Here is a 21,801-nt window from a genome sequence, read left to right on the forward strand (position 1 = left end):
GCAATTGTTTGTAGTACGGATTTACACACCCACCATCAGTATCTCAGCAGCCATGTCAGTGCACACGTCTGGTGACACTTGGTGAGGTCAGACTTGTAAAGTGTTGACACTGTATTTGGTATAAAATCGTATCTTATTGTGGCTTAATTTTCACTTCTATAATTTTTAATGAGGTTGGGCATTTAAAAAAATGTTTCCTAGCCATTTGTATTTATTCTTAAAAAATATATGTTAGAAAACTGAGAGAATGTATTTATTCTTTTAAGAAATGTATATACTTTTTCCTGCTGGGCTATTTTTTTCTTATTTATTTGTAGGAGTTTTTGTTTTCGTTTTTTTGACAGAGTCTTACTCTGTCACCGAGGCTTACAGTGATGTGAGCTCAGCTCACTGCAACTTCTGTTTTCTGGGCTCAAGTGATTCTCCTGCCTCAGTTTCCTGAGTAGCTGGGATTACAGGCGCCCGCCACCATGCCTGGCTAATTTTTGTATTTTTAGTAGAGACGGAGTTTTGCCATGTTGGCCAGGCTGGTCTTGAACTCCTGACCTCATGTGATCTGCTGGCCTCCCAAAGTGCTGAGATTCCAGCGTGAGCGGCCATACCCGGCCGGGAGTTCTTTATATATTCTGAAAACTAATCCTTTGTGAGACATAAGTGTTGTAAATATTGTATCCCAGTTTGTGGCATGTATTTTTAATTTTTAATGGTGTCTCTCAATGAAAAAAGCTTAACATTTAAATGAGGTCAAATTGATCACCTTTTTATTTATGGTTGATTCCTTTGGTGTCATATGTAAGGAATGTTGTTCCTTCCTGTCCCAAAGTTGCAAAGATTTCTTGTGTATTTTGTCCTAAAAGTTTTAAAGTTTTGCTTTTCCCATCTGTGCACATTTCACATTTGCTACATCTCACTGACTGCTTCCTCTTCTGCAGAGCAAGCTCCATGAGAGCAGGAGGCATGGGTCCTGCTTCTTGTTGGTCCCCAGAGCCCTATGTCATGACTAGGACCTGGCAGGGGACTAGTGAGTAGCTCCTGACTAACTGACTCAATGAATGAATGATTGGATGATTGAACAAAGTGGTATGGGAGTTCACAGCGAGCAAGAGATGCCTTAGAAGAGATGAAGAAGGAGATGGTATAGGGTAGTGGTTCTCAATTCTGGGTCCACAGTGGACTCACCTGGGGACCCTTAAAATGTACCGTGGAGGATCCCAGCCCAAGAGATTCTGTATGACTGGTCTAAGATGTGATCTGGGCACCAGGTGATCCCAGTGTGCAGCCAGGCCTGAGGCCACTGGATTTGGTGGTAAATGAGGTAGCTATCAAGGGTACAGACGTTGGTGCCAACAGGCTTGGGCTTGAATTTCAGCTTTGTCACTGACTTGCTGTGTCCTCCTGCACTCGTTGAGCTTGTTTTCTCACCTGAGAGATGGGTGTGATAACACCCTACCTGCTGTAGTTGTTGTGAGAGTTAGAGGAGATAAGCATGTTCCTGGAATGAAGGGTGTTCTTAATCCATCATAGGTTTTTTGCTTGTTTGTTTGTTTGTTTGTTTGTTTTTTCCTTTTCAAGAATGAGGTTGAGCCAGACTTTGACAGCTGGGTGGGAAGTGAACATGTGGTGATTGGGAGAGAAGGGCAGTTTATGTGAAGGGAATGTAATAATTAGAGAGTGGGTGTGGGAAGACATGCTGGGGAGAGTGAGCAGGCTGGTTAGCCCTGGTAGAGGGTGCAAGAGAGCAGGGGGGAATCTGCCAGGGAGACAGGTGGGCGACCAGGGTGCCAAGGGTGTGGCTTTTCCCAGGTTCCCATGGACACAGCCATCCTCCCAGATGCCCAGCCTAGCTGTGAGTGAGCAAGAGTTCTGGATTGTCTCTCTCACTCTGTCTTTTTCTCTCATTCCAGAAACAAAGCAGTGACTGGTACTTAGGAGGAGGATCAGGTCAAGTTGGGAGAAACTTGCTTCTGCTCAGGGGAGCAGAAGCAAGAATGGAGGCCCCACCCATGCTGGAAGATGATGAGGGTTTTGGTTCAGGGAGGAGGAATATTGGGGATCTAAAGGGGCCTGGGAGTGGGGCAGGACCCTGCCTTAGGACAGGTAGAAACATTTTCTATAAAAAATGGGGTGGAGGTAGATGGTAGGACCAGGCATCTTTAGTTGGCTCCCTGGAGTGTCAAGCCCTTGAGATGGTCTTTAAAAGCCATGCAGTGGGGTTTGAATCTGGTGTACAAGCTCATAGGTTATTAACATAATGACACTTGGAAACTATTTGGGAGAGCTCAAGTGAGTGGCCCGGAAGTTCTGTGTTGGTGCAGGAATTGACTTAGGATGTGCTGCTCCAGACTCATATCTTTGACTGCACACCTGACACTTCATCTGGCTATCCTGTAAGCACCTTCAACTTAACATGTCCTACACAGAACTCTTGATATTCCTGTTCCTCCCCCAGTTCCTCAGTTCTTACCAAATGTTCTTCCAGTTACCCAATCGCTCAAGTAAAAAATCTAAGTCCTTCTCTTGGATTTCTGCCTGTTCCCTCAACATCCCACCTATCCATGAGTGTTCTGTGGGCCCTGCCTCTGAAATAAATCCTGCCTTTGTCTCCCAGTTCACTCCAGCCACCCATCCTGGGGCTGCACCCTCCTCCTTCCAAGCCCTCTCCCTTTCCTTCCTGGTGCTGCCTGTCACGTCAAGCATATGCATCAGTGCGACCAGGACATTTGAAATGCAACCAGTACAATTGGGCGCGGTTATGCCTACCAGTTTTTCTTCCTTAAACATTTTATATTTATGTTTGAAAGCATGCCACCTTTCTTCACTTGCCAACTGACAGATTTATTAGTTGACAACATCCGCTGATAGCATCAGTAATAAGTTAATTGTTTTTGCACACGTAGCTTTAATTATTCTCATTATCATTTATAGGAGTTATTCTTTGTAAAGGGTAACTGAGTTTTCCAAAACAAACAGAAATTTGGGGTGTGCCCATGGAGCGTGACTCATGAAATCAGATTCTTAGAAGGACCTCGGCAAGTCTCTGGGTTGCTGTTAATGAGCCTGGCTGGCTGCCAGGGGTGTGTCTGCCCTTTATGGGGCCACCACTGTTCAAATGCTTGCCTGCAGCATTACTTGCCTAGGTAGTGCTTGTTTCTACTGAACTGTCAGGGATCCAATTCTTTGTGGTCTAAGTAACAATACTCAGATTCACAAGGAATTGATTAATAAGCCAGAATGCCAATGTATTACATTTTTTATGAAGACCATATTTACAGTGATTGTATCTGCTCAAGCTCAAATTAGGATTAGAGTTCTGACAAATACATATGTGAGAACTATGAGGTTAAATACTTGAAATTTGGACTTTTCTAGAAAATCTGAATGTGATTGCCATTCACATACCTTTCTGGGGATGATGATTCTTGTACTTTTATTTTAAAAGACATAGAAAACTAACTTAAGAATCAGATTGCTTGGCTGGGCACAGTGGCTCATGCCTGTAATGCCAGCACTTTGGGAGGCTAAGGTGAGTGGATTGCTTGAGCTCAGGAGTTTGAGATCAGCCTGGGCAACATGGTGAAATCCCATCTCTACCAAAAATACAAAAAAAAAAAAAACCAAAAAGAATAAATTAGCTAGGTGTGATGGTGCGTGCTTGTAGTTCCAGCTACTTGGGAGGATGAGGTGGAAGAATTGCTTGAGCCCAGGAGGCGGAGGTTTCAGTGAGCTGGGGTTGCAACACTGTACTCCAGCCTGGGCGATAGAGTGAGACTCCGTCTCAAAAAAAAAAAATCAGATTGCTTTATTGCTGGTTTTCTTTCTAAAACTGAGATTGGGTCCCATCATCCCCTGGCCCCCATTGGTTAATGGTTCCTCCTTTGTCTATTGAATAAAATACAGATGTCTGCTTTTGTCTGCTTTTGGCAACATGGTTGAATGTAGACACTGCAGGGTCTTCCTGACTCAAAATGAGTAAGGCTTAGATAAAACACATTTTGAAATACATTTCTGGATGAACAGCAAGGAAAGGAGATCTCTTAAAATCCTTTTTCTGTCCCCCTCTCCCTACCCCCTCCAAGTGGGCTTAAGTAGGAAGGGTGGTGAGCGGCAGGTAAACACGTCAAAGGCAGTCTTCCTCTCTGAGGGAAAACACTTGTATAAGCATTGCAATTAATGGGCCTCTTTAATTATGTGCCAGTGGCAAGAGCGGGTGCTGAACCCAGGGGCCTGCCTCAATCCGGGGCCTTTGAGGCAGAATAAAGTGGTTTCAGGTTGTTGGCATTTCCTTGCCCTTCCACCTGAAGCAGACGCAAATCCTCTCTGGAGGCAAATTCCCCAATTCAGCCCACAGACTAAGATCAATCATGTACAAGCTCACAGACAAAGGTCACCAAACACACAGAGCAATAAACAAATTAATGAGTGACGTGAATGAGAATAAACAGAAACAATAACCACCAGCTGGGATGCTCTAAGTCTTCAGCTGTTAGAATTCCTGAATATGGAATAAAACTGCCACAATGGCAAACATGCATCTAGTACTTACTGTGTGCTGGGTTCTAAGAATTTTGCACATTGTGCCAGATACCGGCTCAGCTTCACACTCACCCTCCTACTATGCCCTCTTAATTTGCACTAGATTAAAAGGTAGAAAGGAAGAGGCAGCTATTCTGTTCTTGGCTGTGCCTCTGGCAGCACATGCAAAATGGGCAATAACAGTGGCAGTCACAGGTAAGTAGCCTTCTCACAGTGTGGAGTTAAAGGCATGGGACTGAGACGAGCAAGGTTCCTAAAGGGACAGTGGCCAGTAGATGACCAGGGGCTACTGGAGTGGCTGCATGGCTCTGTGGAAGCTCGGAGGAGCCTTGGGTCCTGCAGGTGCAGTAGCAGCTTTCTGTAGTTCCTGATCTCTGGGTCCCACAATCTTCCCCTTTTTTGCTCCTCCACTTCTAATTTTGTAACTGACTTCCCTGTGTATACTTCTCTCTCTGATTGAAATAGCCAGACTGGTTTCTGTTTCCTGATAAGACATTGTCTGGTACGAACACAGTAACTCATTTAATCCAATATCTCTATGAAGGAGGTATAATAATTATTCCTATTTCACAGATGAGGAAACACAGGAGCAGAGAAATAAAGTCAATTGTCTAAGGTTGCACATTTAGTCAAGGGAAGGGTTGATATAACATATAATTATGTAGAAAACATCTAAGGAAATAAAAGGCGTAATTTAAAAATAAAACTAGGCAGGTTTAAAAAAATGAAGTAATCTATAAGTAAAAAAATATAATTGTTGAAATACATATCTTAGTGGATGGGTTAAATAGCTGAAGAAATGATTAATGAACTGGAAGGTAGTTCTGAAGAAATTAATCAGAATTCAGCATAGATAGAAAAAGTAAATGGGAATTTACAAAAGTACACAGGAATTATAAAAGAGAGGTTAAATGATAGGGAGGGTAGAATGAGAATTAACATTGGTCTAACTGGAGTTTTGGAAGGAGAATAGAGAGAATGAACAAGGCAATATTTAAAGAGGTGGCTGAGAATTTTTCAGAACCAACGCAAACTATGACTTTACCAATAGAGAAAACAATGTACACTGAGGAGGATAAATAAATATACTATGAACAAATTGTAATAATAATAATACTCAACAAAGACAAAGAGAAGATCTTAAAATCAGCAAAAAAAGAAAGTCAGACTTAGAAAGGACAATGGCAGACTACTCAACAACAACAATGGAAACCAAATTCAGTGAAACAGTATTTTCAAAATGCGTATTTAATCTATCTTTGAAGAATAAGGGTAGAAAGGGTGAAAATTTCTGCCTTATACAAAATATCAACATTAACAAAAAGTAATGAAGGTAATATAAAAATGTTTTCAAATAAACAAAACTGAGAGAGTTTACCACCAACAAGCGTTCATTAAATGGACTTTTAAATGCAATTTTTAGGAAGAAGGAAAACAATTCCTAAGGAAGGTCTGAGATGCAAAAGGGAATTATGAACAAAGAAATTGTTAAAATTATAGGTGAATTAAAAAAACTGCCTGCATAAATGATAATAATGACAATGATGCTATTAATAATGAGTTGATGAGGATAAAGAAAAGGACAGAATTAAAATACTAGAAAACAAGCATGCATGGAAAGGATTCAGGAATTACTTGAAGGTTAAAGTTCTAGGGTCCTTCTATCTATTCTTCTAGAGGGGAGTCAATATATTAATTTTTGACCGTCACACAGTGAAAAACTTTAAGGATAACCATAAAAATATGAAATAGAGAGTATAACTTCTGAAACAGTCAAGGGAAAAATATGGAATAAGAAAACTGACCAAAAAACATCTCAATCAAAAAAAAAAAAAAAGAAAGAAAAGATTCGGAAGGAGAAAATCAAAGCATAGAAAAAGCAGGACAAATAGAAGTGGAAAAGAAAAAGGTAGAAGAAACAGGTCCAGAAATATCACTGATGCACTAAATCACCATTAAAAGATGAAAACAAATGAACAACATCAAAAAATTCTAGTGACTGTAGTAGTGCTGATCAGAATAGGCTCTAAGATAAGATGCATTATTGTGAGTCAACTTGTGATGATGAAAGGTTTAATTCACCAGAAAGACACAATTATAAACTTGTATATACCTAATCAAATAGTTTTATTTTATTTACTTTTATTTATTTATTTTTTTTTTGAGACAGGATCTTGTTCTGTTGCTCAGGCTGGAGTGCAGTGGCTTGATCTCAGCTCACTGCAGCCTCCACCTCTTGAGGCTCAAGCTTTCTTCCTGCCTTAGCCTCATGAGTAGCTGGGTCCACAGGCACACATCACCAAGCCCTGCTAATTTTTGTATTTTTTGTAGAGATGGGGTTTCACCATGTTACCAGGCTGGTCTCAAACTCCTGGGCTCAAGCGATCCGCCCCCTCTCGGCTTCCCAAAGTGTTGGGATTATAGGCGTGAGCCACGGTGCCTGGCCTCAAATAACTATTTAAATGAAACAAAACTAGTATGGCACTAATGAAAAATGTATAAATCCATAATCGCAGAGGGATTTCAACTTACTTCTTTCGATTATGTGAAGGTCAAACAGACAAAAGACAATGACAAAACTTAATGCAATGAACACTTTTGATTTAATGAACATATATTGGATATGTACCCAAGAATTAGAGAATACATACTAGTTTTGAGTTTATGCAGAACATTTACAAAAATTTAGCGGAGGCCTAAATTATAAAAAGTTGCTGTCACGCAGAATGACACACAAGCCCCTGAGTCCGGAATTCAAAGCCCTCCACACTCTCCTCTACCTTTGCATCTTTATCCTCCACCACACTGCAGTGCATACTCTGGGCTACTACTCACTGTTCTTGATTCAAATTCCATGTTCTGTCAGCTCAAATCATTCTCTCTGCCTGGAATAACTACTTCATACATATTCTGCTATTGAATTCCTGTCTTGGCACCCCATCTACTCCAAGACGATGTCCAGTTGGGGTTATTCCCTGTCCCATTTTCTTTGATTACACTTTTTTTTTCTACTTCCATTATATTATTGATCACATCTGTGCCACAGTTTTTGACTTTGTGTCTGCCTTTACTCTTTTCTAGACCCTGAGAGCTCCTGAAGGGTTGGGTCATTTCTTTTTTATTTGCTCATTCCTTATGGCACAGTGAGTGCTTAATAAATGGCTATTGACTGAAATTAAACTGTATCTAAATGGACATATTCCACTTCTGGGCCATTCATTCTTTCTTTCTGTTGGAACCAGGAGATGGGGAACCATAACAAAGGTAAGGTTGTGCCATGTGAAAGAGCATGGAACCTTCCCCTGAGGGCCAAAAAAGAGCAGGGAAAGGTGCAAAGACAAAATCTTCCATTTTTAAACAATGTAAGAATGTGGTCCACCTCATGCTCAGGTGGGACTTTATCACGACGTTATTTCTGGGGACTTATAGCTGCATCATTTACCCACATACACATTTACCTTCAGTGTAGGGAACTGAGGACAGGAATTTTGTTGATGCAGACTCTTGCTAATGAGGCTAACACTTGGAGAATTTTTATCATGCATTCAAGAAGCTTGTTTTACATTTCTTCATTAATACTTTAGTTGGTGGTTTAGCTTTAGTTGTAGGCCTATCAGATATTTGGAGATATCTTCATAAACGATGGCTTTGGTTTTAGAAGAGTTATTCTGAAGCTACTATTTCTGGCAATAATCAAACAGCATGGCCATTTGTTTTGTAAGGCCTTTCCTAGAATATGACGGTAAAATCTACGTGTGGAAAAATGCTTATTCTTCTGTCCTCTATAAATGTGAATCTAGTTTGTCTTCAAAATAAAATCAAGTGATTAAAATGTAGTTTTCTAAGAAGATAAATGGAGCAAAGCACTCTGTGTTTCACAATGTTGGAAATCACTCATCCCTCATGAAACTGTCCCAACTGATCCTGACTCACATGAATGAATTAAAATGAGTTAATAATATCAATTTACATTTTTAAAGACACTTTCCCATGTTTTAGACTATTGGTTGGAAAAGCTGGTAGGTGTACAATTTGTGGAGAGTAGGCTGTTTTTGTCTGTCGTTGTTTGACGTATTTCAAAGCCATATCTAATTTTGTTGCAAAATGGTCTGAATTCTACAAAAATGTTGAGTTGTATAGTGTGGAGAAGTACGGAGCCATTTACTGAAAGGCTGGGGGGAAATGACGAGACCCTGAGATAAGGCAGCAGTGGTGGGAACAGAGTGGAAGGGAGGTCGTTGAGATATGTTCAGAGTAGAATCAGAATGGACATAGTGAACAACTGGATGCAGGTGGGGGCTGAGGAAGCAAAGTTGAGGATAATTCTGAGACTTCTAGGTTGATCCACTGAAGTTACATTATTCAACACCACAAGGAAACTAGGGGAATGAGAAGGCATATTGGTTTGCTTTGGAGTGGAAGGGCAGTGATGTAAGAGGAGTTAATGAGTTAAAGTTTGGATATGCCTGAACTTCAATTTGATATGTGCATCTGATATACCCTTGGGGTGACCCTCCAGGCAGTGGTTGAACATGTGTATTTCTTAGTAACTGATAGACATCACAGACTCACATCAGTAAGGAAGCAACAGCAAACTTTGGACGATATACCTAGAACTCAGTACCCTATGACTGGAGCAAGTCTCTGTCAGTGAAATGAGGATAAGAAGAATCTTGACCTTGTGGAATATGTTGTTAGGAATATATGTGATGAACAACATAGGATACTTCCTACAGGGCTCCACATGTAGTAAGGGCTTTATAAATGCTTGATAAATATTATTGTTGTAATTTATTTCCAAAGTAAGATGCCATTGGAGGAATCTTTGGAACCCAGATTAATAACAAATAGGACTGGATGCAATGGCTCACACCTGTAATCCCAGCACTTTGGAAGGCCAAGGCAGGAGGATCTCTTGAGCCCAGGAATTCAAGACCAGCCTGGGTGACACAGGGAGACCTTGTATCTATGAAAAATTAAAAAAAATTAAGCAGATGTGGTGGTGCATGCCTATAGTCCCTGCTGCTTGAGAGGCTGAGGTGGGAGGATTGCTTGAGCCCATGAGGTTGAGGCTGCAGTGAGCCATAATTGTGCCACCACACTCCAGACTGGGTGACAGAGTGAGACCCTATCTCAAATAAATAATTAAATAAATAAATAAGTACAAACCAGCAAACACTAATCCTTTCTAGAGATTATTGAACTCTGGAGGGCAGATCTGAATGGAGCCAGCAGAGGGACCTATGGAGATCAGCCTGGCCCTGGACAGCACCAGGCAAGATCAAAGAAGAGGAGGTAATGGGATTGAACAGGGTTTAAGCCATGAGGTCTCAAGAATCCGTGAAGACTCAGACTAATTTTTTTTTTTTGCATGAGGATTAGGTGGTCCTAGGAATTTCAATGAGAGCAGGGTTAATGAAGGAATGCAGGGTAGGAGAGCTGAAGGAAGGCATCTGAGAGAGCCTGGCTTATGAATGGCTGCATCAGTATGGCTCACCTGCTTTCCCTTGTATCTACTTAGCAGATGACCCTACCCCAGGCCTCCAGGGCCAAGGTCATTTCCACATAGTCATGGGCCCTTGAGGGCCTGGAGCAGTGTAAGGAAGACAGAGTCTTAAGAAATTGCATTAACAGTCATGGTGCTTGGCAAGTGTCGTCATCCTATGCCAAGCCTGATCTGAAGGGGTGCATGCTCATAGGTAGCTGCTGCCCAAGATTACAGCAGCTTCTTCAATCCCAGATCCATGCTCTCCTATATTCATTTTTCCAGGGGTTCCTGTCCTTTGACAGTGATGAGATGCAGAATGACTTATTGAGTTATTCTCCTGATAGTTGCCAACTTTTCCAAATGACAATGGGGCATGGAGCTTGAGAGTGGAAATGAGGCCCTAGGGATAGCGTGCTTAGGAAAACACTCCCAGCCTGATGTAATTCTGGGGATACAATGGCATTTTCATCATCAAGACTGATGTAAAGGGTGACTAGCAGTGAGTTGGGGGTGACTCGCACTGGGGCTAGGTTTCTGATTCTGCCTAATCCAGACAGAGCAGAAGCACTAGTGGGCTGGTGGAGGGCCTCCGGGGCCTCACTTAACGTCCTGGAAAAACAGCTCCAGATTGTTGGTTCACGTTCTGAGGACAAGCTTGGGTACTACAGGATAGAGAGAGTGGTGGGAGATGCCGTGGCCTGCCCTGCTGATGCCTGCCCTGCCATTCCTGCGTGTGACGTCTCTGGGGCATCTTGCCTTCCCTGCCCAGACCTGTAGTTCAGCTGAGGGCATGTGGAGGCCAGATGGCTTCTTAGAGTGTTACTTTACTTGAACAGCTCTGCTGGGAGAACTGGAGGAGCTAGCTAGTCACGGTAACTGCAGCAGCCAAAAGATCGTCCCGGTGGAGGTGGGGTGGAAAGGTAGAGAAAGAGAACATATAGCGTTTTCCTTGGAGATGTGTGGGCATGTCATAGAGGAAATACCCAATTCCTGAGCCTTGAGCCCTCCAGGAAACCTTGGAATATTAGGTTAGTCATCCCCAAGGAAGTCTAAGAATTCTGGTCTCACCCATCTCCTTTAATTCCCACAATGATCCTACATGATATTAAGGAACATGGGCCAGTAACCCTCCAAGCAATGGATGTGGTGGCGAAGTTTGACCTCATGATGGAGCGGAGGTTGGTTTGAAACCTAAGAATTTAATTTATTGTTTCAAACTGTTCTCCACTCAGCGTTATTAAAGCATACATAATTGACACATAAAAATTGTATATGTCTACGGTGTACAATGTGATGTTTTGATCCATGTATACATTGTGAAATGATTACAACAAGCTAAATAACATACCCATTCATCGTGTTTCAAAGGAATTAAACTCAAGCACAAAAGAGAGGTGCTGTTGAAGAGTAGGGCTGCTCTATCTAAGTAGTATGTCTGGGGTTGTCCTGGATCAGGGTCCTTTTGTGCTAGTAATAAACCAGCCCTTCTGGGGCTGCTCCACTTTCCCCACGTTTTCTTCTGGAGCCTCCCTAAGAATTAGGACATGGCCACTTTCTCTGAATAGGCTTCCTACTTCAACAAGGACAGGGGCTTGTGCCGCCCCATGCCACTTCAGTGTCCCTACAGCACAGAGCTGAGTGCACACTGGCTGAGTGAGGAAATCCCCTTGGATTAATCTTGGTTCTAAGCATCATGGCTGTATTTCACACGTATATGAATTACAAATTACAGCATAGTCGAATAAGGATTTTTGTGCTACAACTGGAATCCCAGATTATGCAAATTGGATAGTATAATATTGAAATTCCTAGGACTTTTTATTAGTTTTAAAAAATTATACAAGCTTAGAGTAAGAAATTAAACAGTGCAAAAGAATTCACTGTGAAAAGTAAAATGCTCTGTCTCTGCTGAGAGACAGATATTGCAGCCCAGATACTACTGGGGTCAATAGTTTTCTTTAAGCATACCATTTTGATGGTTTATGGGACTTACAGCTCAAGAAGCTTGACACTAGGGTTGATCTCAGAAAATCATTGTTGTAGGTATTAGATATGACCGTCTCACAAAGATACAGACACAGACACAGCGATTGGAGATATTCATTGGGGCTTATGGGCTGCTTGTCCTTTCTGCTCTGTGCCTAAGTTGGGCTCAGAGTAGCCTGGCATTGGCTGTGGGGAGAATGCTGGCATGGGGTTAGCAGAAGCCCACTTAACATGTCCTAAGCCACCTGGAAGAGTCCTTCAAGGAGACCAGACTCCAGAGGCCCTAAGGAAGGAAGGACTTTTGCCCGTTTTTAGGTGTTCTAGTCCCAGAGTTTAGGGAGGAATGGTTTGGCTTTGGGTCGTGTGCCCCTTTACTGAGTGGGATGGGATGTGCCCATGAGCTGTTGAGCTGGCTCTTGGAGAAGACAGCAAAAGCGGGAATAAGAGGTCAGGAAGCTGTGTGGTTGTAGGAAATCCCAGCAGAGGGCCTGGGGGTCAAAAGTGGTCATGGTAGTGACGGTGGAGGCTGAGGTGGTAGAAAATCAGAGGAGTACAAACCCCATGGGCTGCTGGTGATCTGACCGAGCTCCTATGCTCTCCTGGTTCATTTTAGGCTCTGTAGCAGCAGATGATTGGCTGGTGTGAGAGCAGTGCACCTGGCCATATCAGGCAATCCAAGACAAGTCCAAGCTACGCTGGGAGGAAACCTGAAGGCAGCAGCAGGTAGACTGGCTGAAGACAGACAGGCAAGCAACTTGTCAATCAGATTTGTGTTTTTAAGGACTCTTAACTGGGGAGCCCTCCATGACAGATCAGATGAGAGAGGAATCTGGGTCCACCCATGTGTCAGGCTACCAGAGGGTCCCATCGGTGCTTGGATCTTCTTTGAAGCTGGGTCTGAGGTTTGCAGGTAGAGGGTGAGCTGGTCAGAGGGGCCTATTGCAGAGCTAACCGACACCTTCCCAGGAATGCAAGCACAAGCACCCCACCGCAGGCAGGTGGGCAGGCACTTCTCCTTTTGCCACCAGGACCTCACAGAGGCTGATCTGGTTCTGTGAGGTGGGAAAATGGGTTGTACCTAGTACATACAGATAAAAGGCTTAGGAGGCCCCTCCATCCTGTGACCCTGTCCCCAGACCACAGGTGCCGGCAGGTGCTGCTATTTCAAGGCTGGGCCTCAGTGCAAGCTTGTGGTTTCTTGCCCACCTGTGATGTCCTCCCACTAATGAAGGGGCTCTCCATCCTCTGTCTGCCTCTAGCAAGTGGAAGCTCTGGGCCCTGGGCAAGACACAGGGGGAAAATGCCATCTGTTATCCAAATATATTTCAATGGGACAGGAAAGGGATCTTTATGTCATCTGACCCCCTTCCCCATTTACTGGCCTTGTACCCAAAGTTGGACATGCTGTGGTGATGGGGAATCAGAGGGGGAAGATTCAGGGGAGAGCCCTGCCAAGGGGGCCCAAACAACCAGGCTGACCAGAGCAATGCCTGGCCTTGACTCATGGCCCATGTGTTATATCCTGGGTGTGTTGAATCATCTCTGTTTAATCTTATAAAAAAAAACCCTTTCCTGTGACAGAAAGAGCCCTGGGTTTGTTATTTTCAGTTTATGAGAAGTGGATAAGAGGGGTGAGGAGTTCATGTTGATTGTCCAGGAGGAAAAACCGAGGCAGACACCAGAGCTGGGGCTCATTCCCACAGTTGAGGGTGCATAACCCTAGTCTTTAGGCAGAGAGTGCTTCCCATCATGGCCTGGGCCCCAGCTCCCCTCACATGCTCGGTGCTGCTGGGGAGGCTTGGGAAGGGGCGTGGAGGAATACCGTCTGATTTGGGGAGCTAGTGTCCTGTTGAGAGAGAGGACATGCACACACCCGCCTGCACAGCAAGAACTTCCAAACCTGGCTGCTTAACGTACTCCAGGGATATTTCAAGTGAGAAGTTCAGGAATATGGAAGCAGGGACTCAAGCAGGAACCATGGATGTTGGGGCGTCCATGAAGGGGTAGCCCTGACTAAAGGAAGATTTAAGGAAAAGCACCACTCTTTGTATCCAAAATAAAGCCAGTGCCTGTTGTTTCTTGTGTTATTACTGGAGAAAAGGTCAGGGCTGGGCTGTCGGGCTCCCCACGTGTGAGGTTCTTGGGACTGAAGCCTTTGCCTCCAACAGTCTCTTGGGGTCAGAGGCTGTTTTGTTCTTGTTTCCTCATTTAAGCTGCAGTGGTAACAGGCCGACACACAGGAAATCATAAGTCAGGAGGGCCACTGCCACGCAGGAAGGACCCATCTGAACTGCTGCAAACGGCGAGTTGGAAATCATTTACTTAATCATGACTTAAACGGCCAGACAGGAAGGCTCGTTTATCCAAGGAAAGATGAAGGCTTATGGGTTCTGTGTGTGTGTGTGTGTTGCTAAAATAGAAGTTTCAGCAATCAAAACATACACAATAAATATTTTATTTGTTTGATTCATTTAGATGTTTCTGGGGCTAGTTTTGAACATTAGGAAATGGAATCATTTGATCATTTGAATTTACCAAAAATGTGGATATTTCTAAAGTAGCAGAAATAAAGGACTTCAGTATTGGAAGGGGCCTCAGTTGCTCCCTCTCTATAGATGGGGAAGGGCATCAAGACAGATGGCGTGACTTGCCCAGAACCACTCAGCCAGGCACAGAGGGAAGCTGGGTCTGACTCACCACCACCCACAGCTGGTCTCTGCATTTTGTAATGCTTTGCTACTGACAAAGTCTTTTGCGTGCCTTATCTCTTTTGATCCGTGCATGTTACAGCTGTGGATAACTAGTCCTTGATTCCTCCTCAAAACACCACAAGCATCCTATTGTATTTAGATGAGCCTGGTCTTTCCCTTCACCCATGTCCAACATGTGAATGTGCTGCACCATGCACATTAAAGGCCTCCCTGGACCATTACTAGTGAAGTGAGGCAGACAATAGCAGCTACTGTGGATCACACATCTTCTGTGTGACAAGGACACTGTCAGCCATTTCATATTTATTATTTTATTTTCTCCTTATGACATCACTAAGTACTGGTGATTATTATCCTTCTCTCTTTGCAGGGATATAAACCAGGCTTAGAGGAATTAAGTAACTTGCCCAGGTTCCTGTAAACAGGAAGGACAGCAAGTCCTCACTAAACGTCACCGATAGGTTCTTGGACACTGACTTTAAGTGAAACAACGTGCAGCAGGTCCTCGAATAATGTCATTTTGTTCAACGTTATTCGTTTTCTTATATGTCATTTTGTTTAAAATTGTGGTTTCCAAGAACCTATTGACGACATTAATAGGCTCTTAGACGCCAGTGCTATTTCTAAGTCAGAAGTGCAAGAATGTGAAGTGGAGACTTGATAAGGGACTGTGGGTGTTGGGGCATCATCCATGTATTTAATCCAATATATTCAAAATGTTACTTACACAGTCAATATAAAGATTGTTAATGAGATATTTTACATTTTTTATTATGTGCCATGTCTTTGAAATTTGGTATGTGTTTTACACTTTACACTGCAGTTCTGACAAGCCAATTTCAAGTGCTCAACAGCCACATGTGGCAAGTGGTCACCATATAGGGCAGTGCCACTCTATAACAAAAGAAAGGGGAAAATATTTCTGGAAGGATGGTTATTGGGAGTTGATGCCATAGTTAGCTCTTAAGGAGCTGAGCTTTCAATATTCCTGGCATGGGATATTGAAATATCAGCAAGAAATTAAATGACGTAGTAGTCATTATGCCTAAATTATTGTTACTTTTTGATTGAAAAAAGTTGAATATTTTGAATATCAAGGTAGTAGTGAGATATAATAAAGAGAGAGTCAGTTCTAAGTATAGAATTGCTGATTCAGTTAAGCTCTGTTCTCCAACATTTGGGCCACATTGAAGAGACCATTTAGCTGCTTTCAGCCTCAGTTTCCTCCTTTGCAAAATGGGGATTACACTACCTGCCTCACAGAGATGTAAACTTATGACATGTTATCATGATTGCCAGGGCCCACCTGTTTTCTTTTAGACATTGAAATCACTGTGCCTGAAACAGGGATTTCCCTGCCCTTTGTGCAAGCTCCAGAAACAGGAGTCAGCCTGAGTCTCGCAGCTAAGAACGTGGATTCTGGTCATTTTCTCATAGCGAACACACTTCACAGGTCCTTCAAGGGAGTACATTTTCCTATAACTCAGCTTAATTTCAGTTGAAGCCTCGTTTCTTATTTTGCATTGTGGCCAAAAACTAAATCTCATTTCTTTCACGTAAACTTCAGCAATTCAATAATAGTACAGTCATTTTATGTTTCAACTGAACCAAGTCAGGGTTCCACTCCTGCCTCCCCTTTCTGCACTGAGGACATCCATGAAGTGGAGGGGGTCTATGTAGCCTGGAGCTATTTGTGAGGGGCGATGGGTCCGTGGTGGTCTTGGGGAACTGCGGGGCTGTGTCTAGCTGGTCTGGTGTCTGGTGATTGGCCTTGCTCCTCGCGGTTCACGCTGCAGGACAGTTCGTGTCCTTCTTGTCCTAATGATCAGCTTTTAGGCTCACGGGCCTGTCTCTGCTGAGATATGGAATAGGACAGCCTCTGGATCTTCTTATAAACTCTCCTGGGGCCACAGGGGACTCTGTTTATGTCTGTGCCCACATAGGATGATTCTGCCCAGACCTTTGCTGCCATTTCTTGCTGTTCTGCTGTTTTTAGTCTCTGGAGGGCTTGCAGTTTCCTTGGGGTCCCTGTGGAAGCAAAGCAAAGTCCTCTCCACCCTCAGATGTCTAAACGTATCTGGGTTTTATCGTCCACCCATCCCAGAGCTCAGTCTAGAGGAGGGGGCAGACTTCGGATTCTCTCCTTCCTCCCAGAGCCTCTTCCTTTGCACCAGGGCAGACTCTTCCTATCTGTTGGAAAGGGCTGTCTGGTTCTTGAATATAGAGTTGCAGGTTTGAGGGGTGTAGGCTAAGGTAAGGCAAACTATCACATGGAATAAAAATTACCCTGTGTCAAGGAACAACCAGAGCTGGACAGTTTTTAAATGTGAAAATCAATTGTATTCAAGACTATGGCGAGAGGTGAAGTGAGACCTCAGTATAGAACTGGGCTCAATTCCGAATGCAGCATGGGCAAATGGGAATGTATAGCCTAGGAGCAGGGTGGGAACCTGTGGATGAAGAATTACTAAAAGGGCATATCAGGGGTGAGGGGGTGTCCTGGCTACACCCACTAACGACTGTTGCTGAAGAAAGCCCTGGTGATCAGACATCACTGGGGAATGGTGGAGAATGAAGAATCCAATCAGATGGATATTGAGGATAAGGGGATCTTGATAAACTGGCTTAGGAGGGTTTGTGCTAAAACTGGTTTTCATAGTTAAGTCCACAGATAGGTCTTGGAGAAAGTTCAGGGACCTACGGTTTGGACGAGCAGATGCTTTGTCATCTGTCACACTGGCACTGTCACCTGGCTTTCCTTTAGTCCCCCCCCTTTTTTTTTTCTGGAGTAGTTTTGGGAGACCAGAGGAGCAGGGAGTTAAGGAGAGTAGTCAGAAAAGGCCAGAGAAAATAAGGAGGTGTCTGTAGGGAAAATCCTTAAATCCTCTAATTAAATTAATTTAATTTATTTATCTGGGACAAGGTCTCACTCTGTTGCCCAGGCTGAAGTGCAGTGGTGTGATCTCGGCTCACTGCAGCCTCGACCTCAGGGCTCAAGCAGTCTTGCCACCTCAGCCTCCTGAGTAGCTGGGGCTCACAGGTGTGCACTACCATGCCCGGCTAATTTTTTTTTTTTTTTCTTTGTAGAGATGAGGTTTCTCCATGTTGCCCAGGCTTGGTCTCGAACTCCTAAGTGATCCATCCACGTCGACCTCCCAAAGTGCTGAGATTACAGGCATGAGCCACTGTGCCCGGCCTAAATTCTCCAATTTTTAAATGCTTTCCTGCTCCCTGTTCCAGATTTGGGATATTGACTGCTGTTAAATCAGCGATTTCTCCCTGTGGAGAGGTAGCCAATAGGAAGCAACAAGAGTGAGGAGTCCTTATATTGAAATAGAGGGTAAGAGAAGAGACAGATGTTATCTTGGCAGTGATTTAAGAACAGCGAGTCTGTAAGCAAAGCAAAGCAAAGCAAGGCTCCCAGGGGCTGAGAAACAATGGCTTTCTGGGGAAGTGCCTGTGTTCAGAACCTTAAGTTGGAAACATTTCTGAAGATGTTTGCCATGAAGGTTTTCTTCTGAAGTTGAGTCTTTCATCACTAGGTAGGCGTGTTTTGGAGGCTCTATCAAACAGATCCTGTGTTTATTAGAAAGCCATGGTTCATAAAGCCCCATGCTAATTCTGCAGGTAGCAGGGTGGCCCTGGCCTGACCCGGGGACAGAGTGGCTGTCCTCCCTCCAGGCAGGAAACTCTCTCCTGCCACCTAGTGGCTGCATACCCACATTTTAAGGGAGCTTCTGGGTGGTGAGTTTACCAGACTATGGTCTGAGGTAGAGTTAAGCAAAACAAAACTAAACTGAATAAAGAAATAGAAAGAAAATCAGGTGTTATAAAAACAATTTGGCATTTGTTTGTGTTTCAGCTCCGTGTCGATTTATTGCTTCCACAAATAGTGCCGATATGCACCAGGCACTGTTGTAAAACTGAAAATATGTTTTTGGATGTGCCCAGTCTGTGAGTATTAAACGATGGTTGATTTGAAATTTGCTATGATTCATATTTCTGGGGGTAAGATGCAGGATTTCTTTGGGGGGCCTAGGATGTGGCATTCTAGAATTCTCAAAGAATCAACCCTGGTGGGACCAGGAAGAGCTCAGCTGAGGCCTCTCTGCTCATGTGTACTTACTGGAGATCATTGAGACAGGTGAGCCTGAGTGCACGTCTCACCAAAGCCACAGCAGAGGGGGAGGAGGCGGAAAGAGAGCTCTCTCCATTTCTGAGAAGTTAATGGTAAAATGGCATACGTACCTACTTTACAATTGAAATTGGAAACCACAGCATCAAGTGTTTCCAATGAAATTTGGCAATTTGGGAGTTTTCTGAGCTGCGTTGGATGTGGTTTTGCATGCTGTTAGGATGAGCAAGAGATGATGGAGAACATCTTCCTTTTGAGCTTCTTCTTGGACGTGGGTCACTCCCACTCGTGGAATTAGAAAGCTTAGATCTAGACTTGAATCTCATCTTCTCAAGGTGCTCCCGGGCAAATCACTTAAGATCCATCTTCTCCTCCTCCTGTTCCTTCTCCTCCTTCTGAGTTTTTTTTTTTTTTCTTTCCAAAATTCAAATGACACGGTACTGGTAGAAGAAAAGGTCCAAGTCTGCTTTTACAGCTCCCCTCATCCCCAAATGTACTCTGACCCCAAGATGACCATGTTATCATTTGATTGGCATCCTTCTAGTTTCAACTCATTTCTTTGCATGTATATGCACGTACATATACACTATTTTATTTTGCCAGGGGTCACGGTTAGCTGCATTAATTTCTTTTAAAATAATCTTTATTTAGGTATAGTTTACATTTAACAACATACTCATTTAAGTGTATAGCTTGATAAGTCTTCACTGTAAACCAAAAATAAAATTCTAAGCCCCCCAACCATCTGAATGGACCCCTCTTCTTGGCCAAGAGCATTCCAAAGTTAACCTGAAAAAACTAGTTCAGGTCATGATGGAAGGGAAGGTTGGACATGCCCCAGTTTACCCTTCTCCCTTTTGGAATTCAGGAAAAGCTGACCAGCATTAACATCAACACAGACCTTATGTCTGATAGGAAACTTTGACAATCTATTCCCTCTGAAGCTTGCTACCTGGAGGCTTCATCTACAAGATAAAACCTTGGTCTCCACAACCGCTTATCATAACCCAGACATTCCTTTCTGTTGATAATAATCTACCTTGTAACCTGGAAGCTCCCTGCTTCAAGTTCCCCCACCTTTCCAGATTGAACCAATGTAAACCTTACATGCATTGATTGATGTATTATGTCTCCCTAAGATGAATAAAAGCAAGCTGTATGTTGACTACCTTCAGCACAGGTTGTCAGGACCTCCTGAGGCTGGGTCACGGATGCATCCTTAACCTTGGCAAAATAAACTCTCTAGATTGACTGAGACCTATCTCAGATACTGTTGGGTTCAAATATATAACTTATGAAACTAATACACAAATCAAGTCATAGAATATTTCCATCACTCCTCATCTACCCCCAAATTTCCTTATGCGTCTTTGCAGTCAACCTCCCACCCCATCCCCAGGCAACTGCAGATCTGCTTTTTGTCTCTGCACCTTCAACTGACCCTTTCTGTGATTTCATATGAATGGAATCATGCGCTGAACGGTCTTTTGTGTCTGGCTTCTTTTGCTCAGCATAATGTTTTTGAGGTTTGTCCATGTTTTTATGTTTGTCAATGGTTAATTTCTCTCCATTGCAGAGTAGTTTCCTATTGTACATGTGTACCACAATTTGTATATCCATTCCATTGCTGATGGACATTTGATTTGTTTCCAGATTTTGGCAATTATGAATAGAGCTACCATGAACACCCAGGTACAAGTCTTTGTGTGGACTTATGTTTTCATTTCTCTTGGAATGGAACTGTCATATCAATAAGTATATGTTTAACTTTGTAAGAAACTGCCAACAAATTATCTGCGATGGTTATGCCATTTTGTTTTTCTACCAGCAATACACGAGCATTTCAGTTGCTCCACAATTTTGCCAAAACTTGTTTTCTTTAATTTGGACATTTAAGTGGTGTACAGAGGCATCTAATTGTGGTTCTAGTTTTCTTTGCCCTGATGACCAATGGTGTTGAACATCTTTTCATGTGCTTTTTGACCATTTACATATCCTCTTTTGTGAAGTGTCTGTTCAAATATTTTTGCCCATTTAAAACATTTGGGGGTTTGTCTTATTATTGTGTTGGGAGAGTTCCATATTTATTTATTTATTGAGATGGAGTCTCACTCTGTTGCCCAGGCTAGAGTGCAGTGGCGTGATCTTGGCTCACTGCAACCTCCACCTCCTGGGTTCAAGCAATTCTCCTGCCTTAGCCTCCTGAGTGGCTGGGATTACAGGCATGTGCCACCACACTGGCTAAGTTTTCGTATTTTTAGTAGAGATGGGGTTTCATCATGTTGGCCAGACTGGTCGCAAATTCCTGACCTCAAGCAATCCACCTGCCTTGGCCCTACAAAGTGCTGGGATTACAGGCATGAGTCACTGTGCCTGGCCCATATTTATTTTTTATTCTTTATTTTGTATACAAGTTCTTGGTCAGATACAATAATACCTGGTCAGATGAGATAATGAGTTGGAAAATGCTTTGCAAATGGCAGAGAATAATTTAAATGTTATTTATTCATTAAGGGCAGAGGCCCTTCCTGTTGTGGTCACAGAAGCTGTTTGCTTCTTCTGCCTTTTATAAACCAGCGGAGTCGAGCTACACAGGCTGTCTGTGTTGGCTGCTATTAGTTAATCAGAGAGTTTTTTTTCTTGCCTTGTCATTCTAATTTGTGACACATAATTAGCCACAATATGTGTTTTCAGTTGTGACACTGGCCTGGGAAACCAAGGGATGTTTAGAGTGGATTTCCTTGATTTTGCAATAATTGTGTGTTTTTCTGCATCTTCCGTTAAACACAAATTCATGGAAGCAAAACATGGAAGCAAAGTACCCTGGACATCCCCCCTTCTTTATGAAATTGATTTCTCTTAAATGTAATGTTTGCTTGTTCCCTTACTTTAAAAGCAATTTAAGAGTTTATTGAGAAAGTGAGCCCTGGAAACATAGATGCATAGAG

At 43.1% G+C, this 21,801-nt stretch overlaps 1 protein-coding gene across 3 annotated transcripts in view; it reads left to right on the forward strand.

The window, feature by feature from the left end:
- Positions 1-21,801, forward strand: part of IL37 (interleukin 37) — a 156,903-nt gene that overhangs the window by 102,093 nt on the left and 33,009 nt on the right. The window contains exon 1 of one of the 3 annotated variants that reach the window (XM_063695712.1): positions 18,559-18,672. The exons of the other annotated variants lie outside the window; for them this stretch is intronic. The gene's annotated coding sequence lies outside the window, so the exon portion shown is untranslated. Of the gene's footprint in view, positions 1-18,558; positions 18,673-21,801 lie in introns of those variants that run through there. 3 annotated transcript variants of the gene reach the window in all.

Source organism: Gorilla gorilla, chromosome 12 (assembly GCF_029281585.2).
Source record: "Gorilla gorilla gorilla isolate KB3781 chromosome 12, NHGRI_mGorGor1-v2.1_pri, whole genome shotgun sequence".
NCBI lineage: Eukaryota > Metazoa > Chordata > Mammalia > Primates > Hominidae > Gorilla > Gorilla gorilla.